The following is a 25,037-nucleotide window of genomic DNA, read 5'->3' on the forward strand; positions in this document are numbered from 1 at the left end:
TCTTGATAGTTTTGTAATTCCTGGTGCCCTAAAGAGGAACAACCAACATTACTGGGAAAATTTAAAAAACATGAAGTCACCTGGGTTAAAGCATTTATAGAAAGCAAAGTAACTGCTATTTACTAGGGGTTAAAGCATTTATAGAAAACAAAGTAACTGCTATTTACTAGTGGGTCAACTAAAAGCCAGGTAATCTGCTAGATTAAAAAAAAATAAATTTTTGGCTGTGTTGGGTCTTTGTTGCTGAGTGCGGGCTTTCTCTAGTTGTGGTGCACGGTCTTCTCACTGTTGTGGCTTCTCTTGTTGCAGAGCACGGGCTCTAGGTGCATGGGCTTCAGTATTTGCAGTGTAGTTAGGCTTAGTAGTTGTGGCGCACGGGCTTAGTTGCTCCGTGGCATGTGGGATATTCCCGGACCAGGGATTGAAACTGTGTCCCCTGCATTGGCTATTAGATAACAGATATTATCCCTCAGTAATTCCAAGTAAGGAAGTACAGTTACTTTAAAGTAACTTACTCCTCCAAACACAGAGAAGACCTAGGACTAAAGGTGAAACCATGCTAGTAAGAAGTCTGAGCTCTTTTAATTCATTGAACTGCTACCCCAAAGAATTAACAGACAGGTAAGAAATGAACAAAAAGGGTCGGGATGCTTCTTTATATTTCAATTTCAATCTACAGGCTTGATTAGATCCAAATTCAATGTTTTTGTTTTAAAGGCAGTGATACCCCACAGGTGCTGTGTATTTCCTATTGCATCACCTCAGATGCATATCAACACATCTATCTGGTTGCCAACCTGAGGTTCAGCCTGATCCCTTCATTTTAAAGTTCTCCATCAGTTTTCCCCTCATGGTTTTAGCATCCACTGATGATTGGTGCCCAAATATAGTATTTCATAAAGAGTAGCAACACAGTGTATTTCTAACATCCCTTCTGTATTTATCAGAAGGAATACTATAAAAAAAACTTCACTAACTCTCAGTTTACAGGATAAGTGGGGACTAGAGGAAAGGACACCACTCCAATGAAATATTGAATATGGGAAACTCTCTAAAGACAAATGACCAAGTTTCAATTAGCAAAGAAATAAAAAGAGGAGAAAAAGGCACATAGTGATTAAGAGATCTGAGACAAATTAGCTATGTGTGGACCCTGACTCGGTACTGATTCAAACTAACTTAAAATAACTCTTTAGACAATCAGGAAACTTTATAGACCCTACCAGATAAGGAATTATTTTGTTAGGTGTGATACTCGCATTAGAAACTCATGGTAAAAGATATACAGTACAGAAATATGGATGAAATGGTATCTGACATTTGTACTTAAATGCAACAGGAAAATAAGTTGGGGAACTGATGAAACAAAATTTGCAAAATGCTTTTGATTTTTTAAGCTGGGCTATATATATTTAGAGGTTCATTATTCAACTTTTGCATGTTATTTTAAAAAATCACTAACATAAAACTGTCCGCAAAAGCTAGACTGGCCAAGGAGTTGTAAAGCCAACCTGACTTAAAACTTTACCTTCCCTCTATGAAAATATGGAAAAAATAAAACCAATTAACCAACTAATTGGATCAACTCTTTTAAGAATTAAAATTGTTTCTACCTATTTATTTGCAAACGTGCAATCTACTAAGCCAACAATTACTGACGCTATTAATACTGTTAATGACTCATGAATTCTTCTGTTCTATTTGAAAAGGTTGCCTTTTTTTGTTGTTGGCTGCTTGGCATGTGGGATCTTAGTTCCCTGACCAGTGATTGAACCAGTGCCCCCTGCAGTGGAAGCAGAGTCCTAACCACTGGACCACTAGGGAATTCCCAGAAAATGCAGCTTGTTAAACGAAGTACTAGATGTTCAAATTTACAAATTTTTTAAAACTTATTTCTTTTTGTCTGTGTTGGGTCTTCATTGCTGTGTGTGGGCTTGCTCTAGTTGCAGTGAGTGGGGGCTACTCTTCGTTGCGGTGCGCAGGCTTCTCATTGCGGTGGCTTCTCTTGAGGAGCACAGGCTCTAGGCATGCGGTCTTCAGTACTTGCAGCACATGGGCTCAGTAGTTGTGGCTCTCGGGCTCTAGAGCTCAGGCTCAGCAGTTGTGGCACACCAAGTTAGGTGCTTCCGCCATGTGGGATCTTCGCGGACCGGGGCTCAAACCTGCGTCATCTGCATTGGCAGGTGGATTCTTAACCACTGCACCACCCTGGAAGTCCCTGGATGTTTAAATTTAAAATACCTTACTTGCACCAAATTTTGTGGGAATCAGAAATTTCAAACTGGAAATGAGTTAAAAAGCCAGGCCACTAACTGACAAAGTGTTTCTTCATTCCAGGATGTCAAGATAGTTTAAATATAGGTTATCTGCCTATCTACTTAAAACAGAGTATATTTTCAAATTATCATACCATTTTAACCATTTTGATGGTTGAAGCTATGTATCAACTACTAAAGAAAAACGTGAGAAAAATGGAATCCAAGTAATTAAACTCTTAGCCATTACATTCATTTCATCCCATTTCACAGAACCATGAACAAGAATCAAACTGAAGTTTTTAACTCAGTAAGGTGTATTATCACAAGAAGGCACAATGCTAGAATCTAGGATACCTGAGTTTAAGTCACAATTCAGCCGCAATTATTAGGAGTCGTGGCTGAGTCATTTCTAATTTCTCTAGCATCAAGCCCTTCAAGATTATTCAGAGGAATAGTTTTCAGCTGTACGAACTACAAAACTCCACTGGGTATTTTTCTACTGTCAACTGCATAAGTCAATTTTATTCGTCTACTCCAAAAATTTTGATGAATGCATGGATGAGAACACCTGAGCAAATAAGCAGTAGCAGAAAACACTGGAAATAACCTATTTAGCTGCACTTTTAAAACTAGGTTTGACGTCAATGGAATTTCTAGAAATAGTAAACTAGGAGACATCAAATCATGAGGGAAAATACCCAGTTACAAACGATCCATATTTATACACTGGCCATTCTAAACCTTTCCTGTTAGTGCTGAAGCTCCCAACACTGTCAAATAAAAACCTGGTGCTTTCAGAAATTGAGTCCAGAAGTACAAGGAAAAAGGCAAGTAAGAGTAGGAACCTGAGAGTTCACAGAAGATGGGAAGGAAGGTTAGCAGGAGACACTCATATGATACCAGAGGTACCATCCTCACCACTAAACTTTTCTTCTATCCTACCTAATTCACTGAAGTTTCACTTTAATTCCTAAACTTCCATGAATTAGGCCTGGGAACTAGCAAATACCCTTAGTGAAGAATGTAAATACTTTTCAGCAGGGAAAGGGGTTAGCAATCATTACCTTCTTAGTAAGAAAGAGTGTGGATAGTTTTCTTTCCTCCTATATCCTGAGATCAGCTACTCCAAAGGAATGAGTTTCTGATGGGGGAGAAAGTAAACATTAATTTGGGAACCTGGAGCACTTGTAGGGAAAGGTCAGGAGGCTTCGGTAGTGCAGTGGCTCTAGCAGTATGGAAATGGAGAGGAAAATAAAGGATGGCTGACTTCTGAATCTCTATAACGAGATTGCTGTGTTAAGGAAAAACCTTTTCTTTACATCAAATGCTCCTTTAAAAAAACCTTATAACATATAACATAGTTGAACTATATGTGGACTGCATCAGAGGCCTAAGAATAACTTAGGCAGTGATTCTATGGCAAAACTTCTTTCAGCTCTCTTAAATTCCTAGTCAACGTCAGGAACACAGCTTTACTCTATGTGCAAATGCTACCAGCGGATCGTGTAGAGAAACCCACTTGGTATCACCATTTGTCATACCAAAAAATTACATGCATCTTATGTTCAGAATACAGATGAAACTCAAATCTTTGGTAATGCACTTCAGAAATGGGAATACTTTTAACAAAAATCTTTATCTGGATAAGCAATCATGAATTCTACAACAAAAAATATTTTTACCTGGCAGACTGATCAATAGTTTTGGGGTTTTTTTTACTAAATTAACATTTACCATGTAAATTTGTTTTGTTTGTTTGTTTTTTGTTTTTTTGTGGTACACAGGCCTCTCACTGTTGTGGCCTCTCCCGTTGCGGAGCACAGGTTTCAGACGCGCAGGCTCAGAGGTCATGGCTCACAGGCCTAGGCGCTCCGCGGCATGTGGGATCTTCCTGGACCGGCGCACGAACCCGTGTCCCCTGCATCGGCAGGCGGACTCTCAACCACTGTGCCACTAGGGAAGCCCCTACCACTTAGTTTTTCATGTGTAAACAGGTAAGCAGAAAAGAATACCTACAGACAAACAAAAAGTTCATTATGTTAACCAATCAGGGTCTGGAAACTTCTGCAGTTTTCTTCCCAAGTGTTCTCCGATCAAATCATCTTTTTTTTTGTTTTCCAGTAAACAGTAACATAAATACAAATTGTTTAATAATAACCATAAAGTCTCATAGGCTGAGGTTTAAGTATTTATACTTCATATGGTAAGGAGACAGATATTGGACAATTTCTAGACTCCTGAAGATTTGGCATTAAAAACAAAAACCTCAGTCATCAGAATTCCTATTTCTACGTTTGTGACTAACTACATAAATAACCACTGGAAAACAGGACTTTCCAAGCTAACTTTCCAGTTAGACTTTAATCTTAAACGAAGTGTGTATGTGGTTTTATTAATCTACCTCAATGCACAAGTTGGATGTCTTTCCATGAATGCTACTTACCACCACTGACATCAACCAATGAAACAGAACACAATACTTACAATTTAATGAAATTCCAACAGCAAACAGTTCCTATGGGTTTTGGTTTCTAATACCTGCCTACCTAAAGTTAATAATACTTATTACCTGTTCAACAATTACAGAAAAATCGTTTAAAGTTAAGGAAAGTTTGAGGTAAATAAAGAATATTCATTTAAGAATGAAATAGTCAAGATTTCCTTTTACTCAAAAAAAAACAAAAAACCAAACACAAAAATCACTTCCAAGAGTCAACCTCCATGTACAAAAAGGCAAGATCAATCACTGGACACAAAGGATATTCCAAAGGTCTTTAAAAATGGTAATTAATCTCAAAAAAGGAAAATTAATTTTAGCTTTTATATTTCATTCATTATCAAGACCATATTTGCTTAACAAGATAATTATGCGATTGATACAAAACATACAGCATTTACACTTAACTGTACAAAATAATTTAAGGTTTATAAAAATATTAGAATGTTTAGAGTTGACTGACACAGTCTTAAATCATCTCTTCTAGAGAAGTATAGTAAGACCACTGATTTCCATTTTATTTCTTTTTTAATAAGTCAAAGAAAGGATGCTGCAATGCTTCATCCAAGGTAATTCTTTTCACTGGATCATATTCTAACATTCTTTGAATCAGGTCAAACAGTTTCTCATGTTCTTCATCATGACAGAGCATAAATTCCTGAGGGGAAAAATGACTTTGTTTAAGAAAGACAATAAAAAATAGTTAAAACAGGTTTTTTTTTTGTTTTTTTTTTTTGTTTTACCTTTAATGGTTTGCAGTGTCCCGTAACATATCTACCAGCAGAACTACGTTCCTCCCAATCTAGCTGATTATGATGAAAATACATCTGTTTCCTATAGGAAAGAGAAGTCTGGATTAAATTTTAAGAAAAAAAGAAACCCCAAACCCACATTCTTACCCTGCCCCAAACAGGGGATTGGGGGAAAAGATGGAACCATAGACATCTCTCTATATATACATAAACATACAATTTCTAAAAATCTCAGCAATAATTATATCGGATACCTTATATGGTATTTTTCCTAATCTTGTACCCTCTGAAGTTTTAGTATCCCACCTAAGTTGTACCATATGTGAAACAATGCCAGCTTCAAAAACAGAGGTTCCTAGATCCATTCCTGTAAATTCTGATTTCACTAGATCTGGAATGGGGCTAGAAATCGTTAACAATTCCCTGGATGACTTCTGCGGTGAAGCTATGTTTTGAAACCACTTATAGTATTCTTGTCCAAAGACGTACATGTGGTTTGCAACAGTCTGGAATTCAAATTTAGATAGGACTCCAAAATCAAGCTCTTTTTACTACTCTATGTATTATTTTTAAATCAACCTAGGAAAACATTTATGCAAAGGTTAACCTGAGTATAAAAACACCACTTTATTTACTGGATCACAAAGTAAATATTGCATTACTTTTCAAAAACTTGACTTCATGAAAAAGAATTCAAAATCTACAGTCTTTGGAATAAGCAATAACAACAAAGATGGGTTTTCTATAGTTTGAATATAGGCCACTGCATGTACCCAATAAGGACTTTAATCTTAAAAAGCATACCTTGTTTTCTGAATCATGTGTGTTGGTATGGGTCCTAATATACGTTCCATCATTGCCAGGTGTTCTTTATTATCATTAGTCTAAAAAAAATAGGAAAAAGAAACTTAGCACTTTCCATTTCCCTACACGCACATAAAAGGATAACACAAGAAAACAGTGTGTCCGGGACTTCCCTGGTGGTCCAGTGGTAGAGAATACACCTTCCAATGCGGGGGACGTGGGTTCGCTCCCTGGTCGGGGAACTAAGATCCCACACGCTGCGGGGCAACTAAGCCTGCCCACCACAACAAGAGAGCCCGCGAGCCACAAACTACAGAGCCCACACACTCTGGAACCCGCACACTACAAGTGGAGAGAGAAAACCCACGTACCGCAGCAAGAGAGAAGCCCACGTGCTGGAATGAAGACCCAATGAAACCCCCCCAAAAAAGTAAATAAATAAATGTTAAGAAAAAAAAAGAAAATAGTGTTTCCATAAAAGGACTAGATTAGACAGCTATACAATTTATATTACACTCTACTTCAAAGATGGAATAAAACTGAATGAGCTACACTGATTGTCTGATTTCTGAAATGAATTGGTAAGGTTTGTAGAGCTGATTGAGAAACAACTTTTTAAGTATATTTTACTGAAGTACAGTTGATTTACAATGTTCGAATAATTTGTTTAATGTAAAACAGAACAGTTTTCCTTATTTGTATTACTTGCACTGTTTAACTGAGGGATGACTGGGAAGATTACCAATAACCTGGCTACTCATTTTATCGGTTGCTTAACTAACCTCCATTACCCAATGGATAGCAACTTTGTAACACTAATCCTAGACAATAAAAATACAGTCCCAATAATTCTTACAACAACCTTGAGCTAGGAATGTGGGAACATAACTTTCAAAGAGGTTAAGATACTAGCTCAAGCTCATATAGCTCATCAATGAGGAAACCTGAGCTGTGAACCCAAGTCAAAACTCATATTCTTAAATTACACAGTAACAGAGCTTTGGCTAAAGTCGAATAAATTGTTAAACTAAATGGTACACTCCTAAGCAGAGGCTGGAAAGCTTCTTCTATAAAGGACCAGATAGTAAATATTTTAGGCTTGGATGGTCACAGATGGTCTCCACCACATATTCTTTTTCATTTTTTAAAGCAGGCATCAGATAGGATATAGTTTGCCAATCCTTGCTCTGAAGAGCAGAGTCTATGTGCAATGCTTTTTAAATCCATTAACTACTGTGCCTAGCACACTGCTTTCAAAATGTTCTTAAGTCATGACAGGAATAAATAATACAAGCTCCATTATCTTCAAAAAGTTCCTTAGTTGAAGACTATTTTGGAGGGTGGAATTAAAATATAAACCACATCTCAAACCAAAGTTAATAATCGACGCTTAAGGTCTCAGAATAATTTACAATCATAAAACCATCTGAAGGATTTTATATGTGTCAGAATGAAGAAAGCATGCACTGTGCTCAACTTTTTCCTTGACCCTATAGCTTACTACCACAAAACCAGACACCACCCCCTAGAAATGTCCGACAGCTATGTTCTAGATATCAAACTTGTCTACAAACTCAGAGTACTTTTAACAGATCTCTACGGAGTAGACAGAAGTTTGGTGAGGCGCCCCATAGCGGCGAACACATATATTCTGCAACAGCCACCTAAGTGACTTATAATTCATCACAGCTTCCTCCCTCCTCATCCTGCATTGCCATAACCTCAAAGCAACCTTGACAGTATTAGCCAGGAACTTCCTAACCACCCTCACCCCATCCAACAACACACCTTGATCAAATCACAACCCTCTTAAAGTTCTCCAATGGTTACACCACTTGAAGCTTTCAAGACTTTTAGTTTTCCGACATAAGCAAAATTATGAGGAAAACAAGTAGAGACCTAAATAACATTTTCTCCTTTTTGTTCTGCCAAGTAAATGATAACTATTATCATTGCATAGAAAGAACATTTTAATACCAAAAAAAACAGGAGAGATAATTTCTAAATGAAAGCCAGAACGGCAACCCTACAAAATCATTTTCATTTTAGACCGGTCTACATTTGGAAACCACTGACTCCTAGGATAAAACAAATACCTTTCTATGGCAAACAAGTCCACTATGAATCAGTACTTGCCTACTGACACCATTTTCCTATTTATCCAAGACACTCCGGCAGCACTATTCATCCTTCCTCAACTAGAGTAGCTTCCTTTATGCCTCTTGCATTTATGAATACCATTTCTTCCTGATATGGCCATCACACACTCTAGTTTTCTGACAAACTCTTACTCTTCCTTATAGCTTGGATTAAACTCCCTATTCCTCAGTGATGCCTTCTCGAAGGAAACTTAACTGTTCACCTTTTCTGGGTTCCCTTCTACATTGTTCCATTATAGCAAGTATCATATTGTACTGTACGTTTTCCCATGTCTATCCTGTGTATGTCTTCCTTGAGGAGAGAGATGCTGTCTTTTCATTTTTATACACACAGTGCTTAGAAATGTGCCTAGGGTGTCATACATGCTTAATACAACTTACTGTTTCTGAATTCTTTTAATAAAAGTGCAACATAACCAGCGCTGAATTAAAACTGACCATAGTAACACTAATGTAAATTTATGAAGGAGCATCACAATAAAATGGATCATATGAAGTCAATATGAACCATGTGTTTAAAAGCTCCACATGCAGAATGAATTATGACCATTCACTGAGAGTAGTTCATTCAACTGTGGTTTTAGAGAAGGATGACTATTTTGCACATGGAAGTTTACATCTTAAGAATAATGACACTATGGCAACTTTCCAATATGGAAACCAAAACTTTAACATGCCTTTAACATTAAAGCTCATTATGAATCAGTAAGTAACATTTACTAAATACATACCTGAAAGACTGTGAAACCAAGGTAATATTCAATAAGAATGCAACCTATGCTCCAAACATCACATGGCTGAGACCAACCTAAAGCTATTTAAAAACAAAACCAAACATTTTATTAGGCAACAATTTTTAATTGCCAATACACAATATCTTTTCCTATGTGGGTGCTCTCTTTATATAGCCCATTTAGGAGAATATGATAGTAAATTCAGGGTTTACATTTTTAGTTTTATACCAAACATGATTCAGTATGCTTTCAGAGTCCTCCATATCCTTGTATCAACTTACAGTATTTTAACCTGGGGGAGGAGGCATTTTATGGAAAGTAAGAGGGGTGAGCAAATAGTCCATAGTCTCTGAATTGCTTGTGCAATGAGGAGCACTGTTATACCCACTTAACGGTTGTTCTATGAAATTTTACATTTTATTAGTGCAAACATAGGTCAATAATTATCCTGAGTGTAATTACTAACCCCTTATCAATTACCATCAGCTTGATATCTGAGTTTATTTCTTCCATGAAAAGAAATAGTAGTGTCACATAAATTATGTAAGAATTATAATGGATATTATAAGCAGTGTCACCCATAAGCAGAATTATACAGATATTTAAAGTTCACATAGAGAGGTATCTATATATGTACTTTCAGGTTGTCTAGACATGATCATATATTTTCTCCTTCAGAATTCTCAATAGTAACATTATTCAGAAAAGAAAAAAACACCTAGCCTTAAGTCTCTATCTATTTAGAAAGGAAAAGAGTAAACCTAAACCATACAGATGTTTTAACCTTTTAAAGATTAAGTTTTTAATAAAAAAATAATGTACAAATAAAACCTACTTTAAAAGACATTTCAATTACTTTCAGTAACATTACTGAATTTAAAGACAAAGGAAGAAACAATATATTCAAGGAACTTGACTATGATTTAGCCATTTTTGTTAACCCTCATGGTACTTATCACTTGAACAAAAGGATAATGGAGCATGGTTTCTACTTACAGTAACACATACAAAATCTGCAAATGATAGAGCTTGGATCTAAGATGAAAGTTTTCTTTTCCAGCCACTCCTGTCTCCCAGTCCAGCTTTCTCCCAAGTAACTGTAAACTACCTCATTCTCTTATGGCTCAGCTCTCATACTCTTTGGAATTTCACATCATTCACTTTGACCAACTTCTGTTTACTACCAACACCCAAGACATGAGACTAACTGCCCTCCTCAGTGGTGGCACCTGACAACATCTTCCTCTTCAACCTAATTCTGCCTTAATCCTCAGGAGTAACACTTCACAAACACACAAAGAACCCTTCTAATCTTCCCATCTGTTCATTTCTTTTCCTAAACACCAATAACCCCAATTTCAGATTTATATCAACTATCCCCAGCCTGGCCACACATGGGACTGTATTATTACTAAGAATCACTGTATCTTACGCAATCTAGGAGGAGGCCATTAACTAACTGTAAGATACACCACTGTTTTATGAACCAATAACCAAGAAAAAATGCTGTTTTGTCTTATGTTTCCTCACATGTTAAAATGTGGAGAAAAATCTTCTTCTTAAAATTGATAAAACACAGCAAGTTATCTCTTTTTAAGCTCTGAAAATACCTCTCTGTCCACAATCTCCTCCCACACTCTTTTCTTTTACCTTCATTGCAGGCTTCAGTCCTCAACCATGAATACACTTTCTAAACTACTGCAACATAGCAGCTTCTTTCAGACCATACTAAGCAGAAATCCTAGTAACATCAATCTCAAAGATGAGCTCCAAACCTGTGCTATCCTATGTGGTAGCCACTAGCCACATGTGGTTATTTAAATCTAAAAGTTTAATTAATTTAAAATTCAGTTCCTCAGTCACACTGGCTATACTGAAAGTACACAGTAGTCTACGTGTGGCTACTAATGGCTACCATGTTGGATAGTGCAGATATACAACATTTCTATCATCATGGAAAGTTCTACTAGCCAGCACTACAAACTATTCTTAATTTCCTGTCCCTTTTACTAATTCTTTACTCTAGGTAAACATCATTAGTTTGCTTTCACACTCATATTCTCAACTACCAAGTCCTCTTCGACAAAAGGTAAAAAGTGGAAAAGACTGATTCCACAAAGATGTTTTACTATCCAACCTCGGTTGAAACTTACTTTTGGCAAAGTAATATGCTTATACCATTTAACTATCTCCCAATATCACCTGATCTGAATTTTTCCCACTGTCTCCAAGCCCCCAAATCCATCCCTGACTTCCTTGCTCTATCAACATGACTCGGTCTCGAACTTTTAAATTTTGAGGCCTAAGATGTGCTCTCCCTCACTGAGTTCCCTTTTATTAATATTGAAAAACCCTGCACCTTAACTAATTTTCCTTTCCATGCTTTCCCATGTCAAAGATGATCAAAGAAGCTCTCCTCTTAGACTAGCCCCTCTTTCTTCTCCTCTTAACCTCCATCCACCCTACATCTAGACGTCTGCCAGCCAAATCTTTAGCATTTTCCCCAGCACCATGCTTTGTGATGAGACGAAAAGAGGTGCCCACATCGCTTCAAAATCACACTGCTGTCATGGACTTAGCCAATACAGCTTGTTCTCTTATGATCTTGTAAGACTGACTTGTTCAAAAAGAACCACCACCTGGAATATCTTTACAGATGATATCACATTTTTCCCACTCAGGAAAATTATTTATAGCAATGTCCAGACAGCTTTTATGAAAACAGAAAACATTTTCTGTACACTGCTAAGAAAATTACAGCTATCCCCCAACTACCTGCCCCCCAATAAAAGCTATAGAGAACAAAAAATCTCTTTTTCAATTAAAATATCAGGAAGTCTGGTATCTACTAACCCAAAATGACCTCTGGAGCTCTGTAATGCCGTGTAGATACCACAGTGCTATGATGTTCATCATCGTATGTTGCACTTCCTAAGTCAACAATTTTGACATCTGTGTTTTTCAGTGTGCGTTCATCACGTTTCTAGAGATACAGTTAAGTAAACACAAAGATCAATAAAGATATGAAATATTTTATAGCACTATCCAAAAGGCTTGCACATGAATTCTCTTTTTGATTTTCAAAATAACCCCATGAGAAAGGCAAAGGATTACCCTTTTGGGGTTAAACGTCAGGATATAATAAGCCTCAAAGGTAAAATTCCTCATCCAAGGATCACCAAGCTAAATTCATTTTAAAGACAACTACCAAAATTAAAACAAGTGTAACTTACCATTTTTGAATTATACTTGACTACATAGTCAGACTCCACAAATAAAATATTTTCAGGCTTCAGATCTGTATGGGTTAATTTATTATGATGCAAAACTACAAAAGAACAAAAAGACATTATTAGTTTCACTTACAAATGTAATCTGTACCGGGGGAAAGGAGAATTAGTAGTAGAGGTAGGGATCAAAAGTGGTTTCATCTTTACTTGCAACGTGCATTTTTAGTGACAATGGTTTGATATGTTGCTTGTCCAATAAAACCTTTAATTGACTGGTATTTAAAAATTTAACAAGTATACTTACAATTTACTGACTGACAGATCTGATATGCCATTTGCCTGATATGGTCAATTTGAAATGGCAGAAAGCTATTTTCTTTCATGAAATCATAGGTACTAAGTCCCAGGAGTTCGAACACAATACAAATATGACCATGATGATCAAACCATTCTAGCATCTGGACACATCGGCTGAAACAGATCAGAATAAAAATAATTCAGTTCACAGAATTCTGATTATTTCATGTAACATAATGGATCACAGTTCCAAGTTTCTTACTTACAAGACATTATTGGGATCAGTACTATTTAAATGCTCCAATACTTTGATTTCTGAATGAGCTGCTTCACGATATGGTCCCACATTTTTTGTGATTTTCACTGCTACATGTATGCCACCCCTTAAAAACAAAATGAAAATGGTAAATGTACAGAAGGGCGTTGAAGACGTATCCTCTAAAGCAGCTGTCACCAACCTTTTTGGCACCAGGGACCGGTTTCATGGAAGACAAGTTTTCCATGGTTGAGGGGAGGGTGTGATGGTTCAGGTGGTAATGCAAGCTATGGTGAGCAGCAGATGAAGTTTCACTCGCTTGCCCACTGCTCACCTCCTGCTGTTAGGCCCAGTTCCTACCAGTCCACGGCCCAGGGGTTGGGGACCCCTGCTCTAAAGCATCATCTTGTTAAGTACCAATCACTCTATGCTATTTTCCTAAAATAATCTTTCAGGGTATATTATAGCAGATCTATAAACATTTTTTCAAAACATTTTGACAAAATATACATTATACAGAGTGATGATTTCTCTTAATACTTAAGAACGTTAATGTTTGTTTCCAAAAGTTTAAATTGACCTAGATTTTATAAGTAGTTTTTTTTTTTAAAAAGGATAAAAATATAAACCTTGAAGATACTACTGCTGAAAACATTCACTCATTCGCCAGGCTAGACCGAATGTGCCAGATGTTGCATTGGAATCACTGTTAAAAAGAGCTTGTCCCATGTACCTCACAGTCTAATGGAAAAGACAGACACTTGAACAACTTATCATTAGGTTAGAAGTGCCTGGTATAAGGAATAGAGAGAAGAAAGAACCTAACCATCAGAGTTAGGGGAGCTCAGACTTCTTCAGAGAAGAAAGACAACTATCAGTTTGTTAGATAATTCTGGCAAAGGAGACACCAGCAATAAGTCATCAAGCCAAAAAAATGTTTAGTGCATTCACGGATGCGAAGAGGTATAAATAGCAACAATGTAGGGCAGCGTGTTTTAGACCGGGGCATCTGTAGTACTTCCTAAAAAGTACAGAGGGAATTCCCTGGTGGTCCAGTGGCTTAAGACATGAGCTTTCACTGCCGTGGGCCCAGGTTCAATCCCTGGTCGAGGAGCTGAGATCCCGCAAGCCATGTGGTGCGGCCAAAAAAAAAAAAAAAAGCCATAAATGATTTTGAGGAAAAGGATTTCCAAATCTTCAGCTTCCTTCTGTCCTCTTTTCTAAACCTGATCTTCTTGAATACAAGCCAGCAGTCAACCCTGCATTTTTCACTATGGCCTTCCCACATTACAAAAGAGAACCCCATGCACGTGAAATTAATATGGCAAGGTTTGTGCCCCAGGCTGTTTATAAAAAAGAAAAAAAAATTCTTTGAGGCAAAAATTTTTCTAGTGGCTGAATAGCAAACCTATTCCGAACTCATTTCTTTTGACAAGGTCCCAATGAAGTTGTGGGCTGATATATAATCATCAAACTAAATTTTTAATGATTTATCTCCCTATGATGTATAGCATATATCTCAAGACTTAAAAGAATTACTATAAAACTGCTGTGACAAAACTTCTTCTAGTCTCATCTATTTCATCATATGGACAAGTTTTCTAACTGCTAATAAGCTATAAAAATGAACAGTGCTAATAGCTATAAAAATGAAAAATGGATAATGGTGTTAGCTAATGCTACTATAGTAATCATATTGCAGTATATAAATGTTCAAACCAACGTTATACACCTTAAACTTATAAGCTTTCATATTACTTGTCAATTAAAAAAAAAAGAAAAATGGAAACTTAATGTTAAAACAGTAAGATTTATCTATGGACACATGAACTCATTTTTTTAAAGGCCCCAACCATCTCGATAAAAGATATATTTACAATTACATTGTATGTTTTAGGTCTAATAAGTATCAAAATTTGTAACAGATTTGTACTTGATCAATTGAATACTCTTCATTGGAATATCTCAAATACTCAAGTCTTGGAACCTCAAGAAATTTTTAAAAGACCTCAATGGGACAACTAGTGAAATGTGAATCAGGTTGTAGATAAGCTGGCAAAACTTGAAAATACATATAACATGTAAATATAGAGAATGACTAAACACTGTAAAATGTTAACATTTGTGGAATCTGGGTGAAGAATAGATGGGAATTCTTAGCAACTTTCCTAAGTCAAAGTATTTCAAAATATCTTAAAATTTTACTTTATGTTCACATTTTTGTCATAGAGAGGAAAGGGTGATAATAAAAGACACTTAGGATAATATTCTTTATGAAAAGTGAAGTAAAAGTTAAGTTCAAGATAAAGCATTTCTAAGTATTCAAGAAAAGTTTGTTCATGGATGACAGGAGGTATCAAGCTGTTGTATTTAGATTCCCCCAAACATATTTAGAAAGAGAGATATGTTTTTTTTTAAAAAATCACCATTTACAATAAGCTGGAAATTACATCCTCAACTATTTTATGATGAAAAGTATAGATGTCAATTTAGAAATGTGCAGTTTCCAATAAACTGTTGTAAGACGTTCACTTACAAAAAAATTTGCAACCGCAGAATAGAGATCCTAGAGGAAAACATGAAAACGAAGCAGAGAGGGTCAAAGAACAAAAAGTTTAGTATAACTCATTAAAGAATCTGGACTTTATTCTGTAGGCTTCAAGTAATATAATTTATTTATAGTTTGAGAAGCTAACCCTAACGTGCAAATATTATCCTTTGGAAATAAAAGTTTTTGAACCAAGAAGATTAGACATGCTAATTTATTGTCTCTGCAATTCAAAAGTAGGGTAAAGCACTCCAAATCTCTTATAGAAAGCTAAGGACCTAAGTTCTGGGAAAGTCTTCACTTGAACACTGACATTAATTTCCATGAACTCCATCTGATAAACATTTTCAGCATTCTTGGTCAAAATCCATACTTATGGTAAATAAATCGTACACAGTTCAAGAACTTCTGAATACTTATACCTCCCAGGAAAACACATAGCTACCACTTAAATTCCATTTCATCTAAATTATGGATCCTTCTCCACCAAAAATATCAGAATGTTCAAAAAAGAAAAACAACAAACTTACATGCCATGATCAAGGCACTCTACAACTCTGCCAAAGGTCCCTTCTCCCAAAGTGTTCACGATTTCATCTAAAGTGAGGGGGGAGAAAGAAGTGTAAGTACCTGAGTACAAATTATCAGTTATTCAAATAATGAATGCTTAAGTGTGGAATTTTTTCAAATGCTCTCTATTAAAGCATAATTAACGTTCCAGCCCTCAAATTATTTGATTTTCAGATGCTACAAAAATAATGTAGATAGCTATCTTTCTTGCTCTAATCTCAAATTCCACTGATTATTTTGGAACTTTAGAGTAGAAATATTTAAACTCTATAGAAAAGAAGAAATACAAAAGAACAACAAACAAACCCACAAAAAACAAAACAAAAAAGCAATGAAGAGTTCTTTAGCCCCCCGCTGACAAACTATTCTTAAAAAGATTATTCTGTCTGCAAAGTTTAAAAAGTGTTGAAAAATATTCTATACATCTTGCTTTTAGAACGTCTCCACTTTGACAGATAAGGTGACCCTCTTCATCATCTTCTATACTCCTGGATCTTTTCCTTTGGTGGCTCTTCTGGAACGGCAAGTGGGCAGCACCAAGATCGTCCAGCCAATCAATACAGCAGAGTGAATTCAGGGCAGAATACGCAATTCATTCAGCGGGGAGATATTCAGGCATTCAGATAAGAACCAGGCCACGAAGAGTTGGCAGGAGCAAGTTCAAATTCAGTCCCCAGAGATTCACAGGACACAGTTTATGTTACAGAAGAAAAACATGGCAAGATTTTCAGATAAGTTACTTAAAGTGGCAATAGAAAAAACAACACAATTGTCTCTAAAACACTGACTTAATTGAAGTCTGAAATTTAAAGAATGCAACGTCATGATCTATTAATCTCGTTATAAAATAGCCTATGCTGTGAGTTGAGATGTCTAGTTTGTCAGGAAAATGTTTTAAAACGTCAAGATTAGCTCAAATTGATACTTAGCAATATTTTTAAACATACTTATTAAAATAAAAGGGGAAAATAAAGGCTAATGTCAATATTTGATCTAATCAATGATAGTTCTACTGAAGAAAACTTGGGGAGGAAAATAATAATTCATAGTTTACTGCAAACAAGTGAAGATTCATGAGTGTAAAAAAAAAGGCAGGCTTTCTGGACAATAATTTCCCCTTCAGCACCCACTTTCAGAACTCCAATGGAACTAATTGCAGATTGTGCGATACACAGGGTAAGTATCCACCAGTGCAACTTTCTACATTTGTCTCCAAGTACTGGGAAAGGGGTTTCTTTTAAAGTAAAAAATGTTTAAGATGAAAGAAAAGATGGGTGCTTCATCTTTTCGTATGATTATGTTATAAAAGATAAAAATATTTTTAACATTAAAATCAAGAACCTCATGATCTGGTCTGCAGAAAATGAGTAAATGTGGGCAAATGAGGACTAACTAATAAATGCAGATTAGTTGTAAGAATTTGGAAGTTTCCTTTAAGGATTCAAGTACTATAAACACAATTATATTCATATAGTATTATAAACTTTTTCAAACTTATTGGCTCAGTAAGAGCTTTTACACACAAATAAGTATCCACCCAAAATAAAAACAAAATCAATCATACCGAACGTGACTGATTACTTGAACATTGTCTATTACGCTTCCTTTTAGGACTGCTTCTCCAGCTTCGGACTGAAGATTTACTGCAGTGGATTCGATAACTGCTTTCAACGTCTCTGTGATAACGTCTAGGAACACATCTTTTGCAGTAATCATTTCTGTATTCATCAATGTTAGGAACATATATTTTGCAGTAGTCATTTCTGTATTCATCAATGTTAGGAACATATATTTTGCAGTAGTCATTTCTGTATTCATCAATGTTAGGAACATATCTTTTGCAGTAGTCATTTCTGTATTCATCAATGTTAGGAACGTATATTTTGCAGTAGTCATTTCTGTATTCATCAATGTTAGGTACATATATTTTGCAGTAGTCATTTCTGTATTCATCAATGTTAAGAACATATATTTTGCAGTAGTCATTTCTGTATTCATCAATGTTAGGAACGTATCTTTTGCAGTAGTCATTTCTGTATTCAATGTTAGGAACATATCTTTTGCAGTAGTCATTTCTGTATTCATCAATGTTAGGAACGTATCTTTTGCCGTAGTCATTTCTGTATTCATCAATGTTAAGAACATATCTTTTGCAGTAGTCATTTCTGTATTCAGCAATGTATCTCCGGTACTGATAATATCTCTCATTCAAGAACCTTGCTTCTAAATAATGACTGCAAACACATTAAAGGATTTAAAATTACTCTCTTCATTCTAGAACGCTTTAACGTTTAACCACATTTTAACGTGGTTAAAATAAAACATTCTCTCAAGAATTCCTGGTTTCAACAGCTAACTCAATAAAAGAAAAAAATACAAATTGATGAATTAGAACTTATACTTAACTCACAAAACTTAAATAATTTTACTTTAACCAACAAGCAAATGGGTACATATATCTCTATTAATATATACTGCTATGAAGGAACAAACCTTGGGTCAAATCATTCAACATATTCAGTGTTTACTTGATTAAGTGTCCCTTTACCTTCTGGTGAAAGTTAAGACCAAAAAATCACAAAACTGCTCTTCTGAAATTCATCAATCTTATGATATATGCATCTGTAACTAAGCTCTCTTCCTTTTTGCAGAGCCACACACAACATGAGGCAGGCAAAACAGGATTCCTTTCCTTCTTAATGTAAGTTAGGTATCTCTGGCACACAGAGTTCTTGCACGAAGGGTGTATTAGAGCTAAAAGGAATCTTAAATATATTTCAGGCCTTTCATTTTACAGATGACTACACTGAGATCCCTAGAAGGAAAACGATTTGCCATGGTTGTAGAGCACATTCTAAATCCTATTGTATGTGCCAGTATTATTATACACACCACCTATTCCATCTCCTCTCCTCTATTTCGAGCTTCCTGTATCTTTCTGAGAAATAGTCAACACAGTTTTTGAACGCTGCTTCATGTGCCAAAAATATCCAAAATATATGCCCCTCAAATGAGAAAAGGTTCTTGTAATTGCTTGCTTAGGATTTCCCAACCCCCTACTTGCCTTTGCATTTTGAATTTCCTGTCACTCCTGCTTGTGAAATAAACAAGAATTCAGGGAAAACAGCATCATCTGGTGCCATAGTGCTTACCTTCTTTTTTTATTTTTTTATTTTTTTTGCGGTACGCAGGCCTCTCACTGTTGTGGCCTCTCCCGTTGTGGAGCACAGGCTCCAGATGCGCAGGCCCAGCATCCATGGCTCATGGGCCTAGCCGCTCCGTGGCATGTGGGATCCTCCCGGACCGGGACACGAACCTGTGTCCCCTGCATCAGCAGGCGGACTGTCAACCACTGCACCACCAGGTAAGCCCCATAGTGCTTGACTGCTGAATCTACAGATCCCTTTGAAAATCTAATTGAGAGGTATGGGCCCTCTCCCCTAAGAAACGCACAAATGCGTAAACAAATCTTGGCAAGGAATTTCAGAGATCATGGACCTCAGGAAGTCAATGGATTCCAGTTAAGCAGCCTTGATTTGATGGAAAGAAAAAGACAGAGCCAACTGACCCAGTTTCCCGTCCCCCTCTCTACCTGGGATGAGTATCCTTTTCAACAGTGTGAAGCTTCAAGAGGGATGCACGTGGAGCACTGAGGGAGAGAGGGGACACCTGCCCAGTCAGACACACCAGCTAAAATAATCCTGACAAGCAATGGAGTGACAGATGTTAACTAGACTGCCCTCACTAACCTCGTTCTTTTTCCCAGAATATGTTGTCATTCTTTTTGCTCAGGAGGCTGGTTTATGCAAAAATAAAGGAGAAGCATCTCTAAAACTGCTACTCAACAGGGCTGGCATCAAATCCAGGCTGGGGAGATGCAGAAGCCCCCTTTCCCCAGTGTCAGCCTTAGGTTCTAGCCATTGGAGAAACAACTCAGGATATTAGGGTCTAAATCTGGGTCTAAGTCAGGGATCTGATCAGTTGCTTGGAACCGTTAAGGGAGAGATCTACAATACGTCAAACTAGAAATTACCATACTCTAAAGGGCATCTGTTTAATTCTGTAAGGCATCCTTCCCATAAAAGTCTAAAATGTATCGGAAAACTCTAACACTAATAATCCTTAGCTGGACTAGTGCATGAAATTAGAGCTGCTGATAATCCATAAATAATCTATAGAATAACAAACATGGAGTGAAGTAATACTATGAGGATAAACTAAAAAGATGAGGACCTCTTCAGCCTACAACAACCGAGCCTTAGAGATTAGATAAACAAAGTCTACAGAATTATAAAGGCTATATGGACAGAGTGAACAGGATGAACAGACTGACTGAATTTCTAAAAAGAGTCACTGAATGTCCAGTGAATATTTCACTGTAGTTCTTTAAAACAGCCAAGACTAATGAGGCTATGGGCATTCATTTTTATTTCCACACAGGTCCTGTGGAAGATAAAAAATATATGAGGCAAAATCCCTGCCAACAAATAACTGTTCAATTTGAGATTACTCACACAAAAATCAAACAAAACTCAACCATGCAGGAAATGCCAAAAGCCTGGATATGAGTGCTTAGGAGAAAAAACTCATAATGCTTAAAATGGTCAGGGAAGATTTCGTGAAAAAGAAGGGAAGAGTTGCATCTTATAGGGACATCAGGATTTGGATAAAGTAGGAAGTAGAAGAAGTGCCAGGAAAGAAAAATGGCATATTACCATCTTACATTTATAGAGTACTTTTAGCCAGAATGGTTTAGAGATGAGTTTGTCTACATGTTACTTAGGAACTAGTAAGTAGACAATTTCAGCAAGAGCAATTTTCACATAGGGGAACATAGGCAAATAAATAAGCTGGGAACAGATCATCCAAAATCTTGCATGCCAGGCTAAAGGGCTTAAAACAGTGTTTCTCAAAGGGTGGTCTGTTTATTAACAATATCGAAATACTGAATTTTTAAAAATGAAGATCCCTGGACCCCAGGTCAGACTCACTGAATAATCTGGTACTATGCATTTTAAACATACCTCCAAAGTGATTCTATTCACACTAAAGTTTGAGAATCACTGGTTTAAGGCTTGATACTCTATGTTACAACAAGACATTTAAGGATATAAAATGTGTTCACAGCCACATCAGTCTTCCTGTGTAGAATTAATTGATTAAGCTTGTAGGAAGGGAGCAATTCACAGGCTACTTACAAATCAGAAAGAAAAGACACTCTGAAATATATAGGAAAAAAGGTAAGATAATTCATCTACAATAAAAGCGCTGATAAATCATAAGAAAAATATGCTTTAATAGAAAAAATAGGCTAAGAATACAAAAATAATGTTCACAATCAACTAGACTTCAATTAAAAAAATATTCAAGTGTTCAATAAGCACATGACAGAGGACAAATTCAGCAGAAATTTAAACATTCAAATGAAAAGAAAACACTATTCTTGGCATTTCAAAATAGACAAGACTGGTGACAGCATGTCGTAGGGAGTGTAACTTGGTACAAACTTTCTAGAAAAATATGTGGAAAAATATGTGAATATGTAGCAAGAGCCTTATAAGAGTTCACACCCTTTCACTTGAAACTGTCCCTTCTTAGAACCTATTTTCAGGAAATATTCAGAGGCAAAGATTTGTATACAAAGATAGTTTTCAGAAGAAATAACTTTACATCCAAATGGGGGACTAGCATCCTACCAAGAGTACCTTCTTTATATGCTTCTGTATTTTTCAGTTTTTTCCTATAATTTTACACAAAAACACTCTTATAAAGTTTTGAATCTTGAAAATGACTATTAGATTACTCCAGATTACGGAGAGCAATTACCACCAGACATCTCTGGTGCCAATATCAAAGAAGAAACTATTGGCCTAGTGGTTATTGCACTGACTCAGTATCATCTTTCTGTGGTTAATTATGAATATGAATAACTGTTCATCATTCATATCACTTCCTTTCGACACATACAATGCATAATAAATCCATGAATGGTTAGTACTATTTGTTAAGCCTTACAGAGTATTTTGTAGTTATCTTAATATAGGGTACAGATATTCTTGTATAATACATTAATTAGCTCAGGTCATTGAAATCCTGGCATAGATTCTCCCTCTTCCCTCCATATGATAGTGTGTGAAGAATGATTAGTCTGCACTGATTAACAACAAGCACACTGTTCTACAGAACAAGTCTGTTTTGGCATGGAGAAGGAAAAAAATTGCATACTGTTTTTTAAAGTAACCCCAGTTGGCTAATTTAGAAAGCAACCTGGCAAACAGTCTCAGTGGAACATCTGCACAAAACAAGGAGAAAACATAGAACCAACAAAAACAAATGAGAAAGGGAAATTAATGGAGGACAGAATGAAAGAAACTCTATTCACCTAGGCTTTGTTTAATCATTTAGGAACTTGAAAAATTCCTTCAATTCTATATAAACGTAGTACCTACAAATTTTACACGGGTAAGAATACAACAGAACAGGACACATGCCATTGGAAATTTTTATTGAGGCCCTTCTTACAACAGCCAAGCTTCTAAAAATCCCAAACATATCCACTGGCCTTATCTACAAATATAACCTGTAGAATACAGTATAGGCTACTAATCCCCAACACACTGTAACATTCTCACACACCACATGCTATTTTTCTCATCTGGATGAACTCTTCCCCACCCTTCATTAGCTCTCATTTGTGGAACCCTAAATAAGTGCCCCAATGTACAGCTCTCCCTACTACATACAAGTTAAAGGCACTCACTGGTCCTTTAATCACTTACTTAACTTTCGTGTGTCTCATTTCCCACAACTATATTACTGGCAGCTGGGACTCCATCAACTGTCTCCTACAGCTCCCAAATGGACACAGATATGTGAGAGCAGGAACTCTGTTCTATTCACAGCAGTGGCTAGCATATAATAGGCACTCAGTAAATATTTTCTGAATGAGTATTTGTTGACTGATTTATAAAACAATCTGACAGATGAAAGTTATATAAGCTAATGACAAGTCATTACAACTATTAGTGTTAAAATGGTACTAGTTCAAGCGTAATTTACCAATAAGATTCTTTAAGCTGGTGATGTGGTTTACAATGTCTGTTCTCTTGTGTACTACTGTGGGATCTCCTCTTCCGTTTGTACCTTCCACTGTAGCTTTCATGTCCCAGGCTTTCTCTGTTATCCCAGTCAGGGCAGTGAGTTCTGTTGGAATGACTCATCTGTTAATGGAAATGAAAAGTGAGTTGTGGAATTTACAGATGGTTATATTTAGTAAATAAAATATTCCACATTACTATTAATTAAATAGAAAAACCCAGCACATGGGGTCCTACAGGTTCTAAAATCTTCGTAGGTAATGGTTCCCAAGGCATGGAGGCACTGTCCCACTGGTATGTCAGATGATTCTAAGTGGCATACACACCTAGCACTAAACGATAACACTGTGAGACCTGAATGCATTTTCTTTCCATTCTTCTGGATAAATTCTCAGCTTGGTGCATATCTTCAACTAACACTTGCTAACTGCCATTTTTTAAAAAGGAGTCAGGATTCAGGCTTACAGCCTTCAGTAGACAACAATATCTAGCTAGAAATTAATAACTTTTTTGGTTTTATTTTTATCATTACCTTCTTTCTATGGTAAACTATTACTAATCTCTTAAGTTATTGATATAATCAAATTATTAAGTTATTGATGTTAACTTTAAATGTGAACTAATTTAAAACAAATATCACACGTGTCATGCAGCTTTGTTGAAATACTGTGATACAAATAACTGAAGTCAGAGAAACACTTAGGGATAGAATATAGGAGATGACTGTTTATTTTCAGATCATCCTGCAACCATTCTTAAAATTAAACATATTTGTTATAGATCTGGGGTGACTAAAGAAATGAACCTATAAGGATGAATAGGGTCACACTGAAATCAGATAATTGTGACAATTCCTTGACTCCATCTACATCCTCACAGGTTCCATTCAGGATCACGATCTGTGTTCTAACAATGCCATCCCTATCTGCCTCTTCCCATCTTAATTCTTTCACAAAGCAGTTAAGTTTTTAACAGTGATGTCCAAACTGTTGAAGAGGGTGAGGTTCACAACTCAGCAAGGAGCTGAAAACAGGTAAAATGGAGCAAAACCAACTTAGTTAACCTCCTTCAGTTAGCCCAAATGACTCAGTAACAAGCAGACAAATTCAAGTAAAAAATTTAAAAGATTTCAAATGAATTAAAAGACTTTAAAATGAGGCATCTCCTGGGAGGTATTCCCTAAGAAAATGTAGGTATCATGCCATCAGGGACCGAAGCCACCAAATATTTAGATCTTTTAACTCACTTCTCTTGTTGATTCTTAGGTCCAACAAAAATCCTAAAACTCGAGTCAGGGTTCTCACTGGAAATTGATAAGTGAGCATTCTGATTTACATAGTCATTTGAATATGGGAAACGGAAATAAATGACATTACAAATTAACCTGAGCCAAAAGACCATCAGAAAAGCCATCAAAAAAATTATATTTCTAGTGGAATTCTTCTAACCCTTCAATTACCCAAATTATATTTTAACCACATAGGAACTCTTTAAAATTGTTTAGTTAAGCATTCTTAAATCATAGCAAGCAAAATTACAACATCTGATGACTGAGGTTTATTACTATGATTATTATAATGCATTTTTTGCAAAACACGTGTGTCTGCTTCAGTTTTGGTTTTTTCCTTCTACTATCAGTAGGCCATAACTAGCTCACCAAGGCAGAATTCTTAAATAACCACAGTTATCAATATGCAAATATTAAAATAAGCATCTTGGGAGAGCCAAAGGTTTTTATTTCTCTAGCCAAGTTCATTACTTTAAATTTAATTCAGCTGATAGGAAGCCGTCCCCCCCCCACCACTACTGTTCAGAAATATTTTCTCAGGAGGCCA

General features: G+C 36.2%; 1 protein-coding gene and 1 pseudogene across 2 annotated transcripts in view; both read right to left on the bottom strand.

Moving 5' to 3' along the window:
• Window positions 1–25,037, bottom strand: part of LOC309805253 (uncharacterized protein) — a gene marked incomplete at its 3' end in the record, with an annotated part of 125,142 nt that overhangs the window by 43,497 nt on the left and 56,608 nt on the right. The gene's annotated exons all lie outside the window — the stretch shown is intronic.
• LOC309805101 (dual specificity protein kinase CLK4-like) lies at window positions 5,263–23,325 on the bottom strand (annotated as a pseudogene). The gene is made up of 14 exons: window positions 23,165–23,325; window positions 19,698–19,806; window positions 18,253–18,339; window positions 17,670–17,805; window positions 16,529–16,619; window positions 16,066–16,132; window positions 12,998–13,114; window positions 12,739–12,905; window positions 12,438–12,532; window positions 12,058–12,187; window positions 9,202–9,284; window positions 6,312–6,391; window positions 5,499–5,589; window positions 5,263–5,413 (listed from the first exon to the last, which is right to left on the bottom strand). The product of its transcript is annotated as a dual specificity protein kinase CLK4-like (transcript).

The sequence above is a fragment of the Mesoplodon mirus genome (genome assembly GCF_964341445.2).
Source record: "Mesoplodon mirus genome assembly, chromosome: 5".
Classification (NCBI taxonomy): Eukaryota; Metazoa; Chordata; class Mammalia; order Artiodactyla; family Ziphiidae; genus Mesoplodon; species Mesoplodon mirus.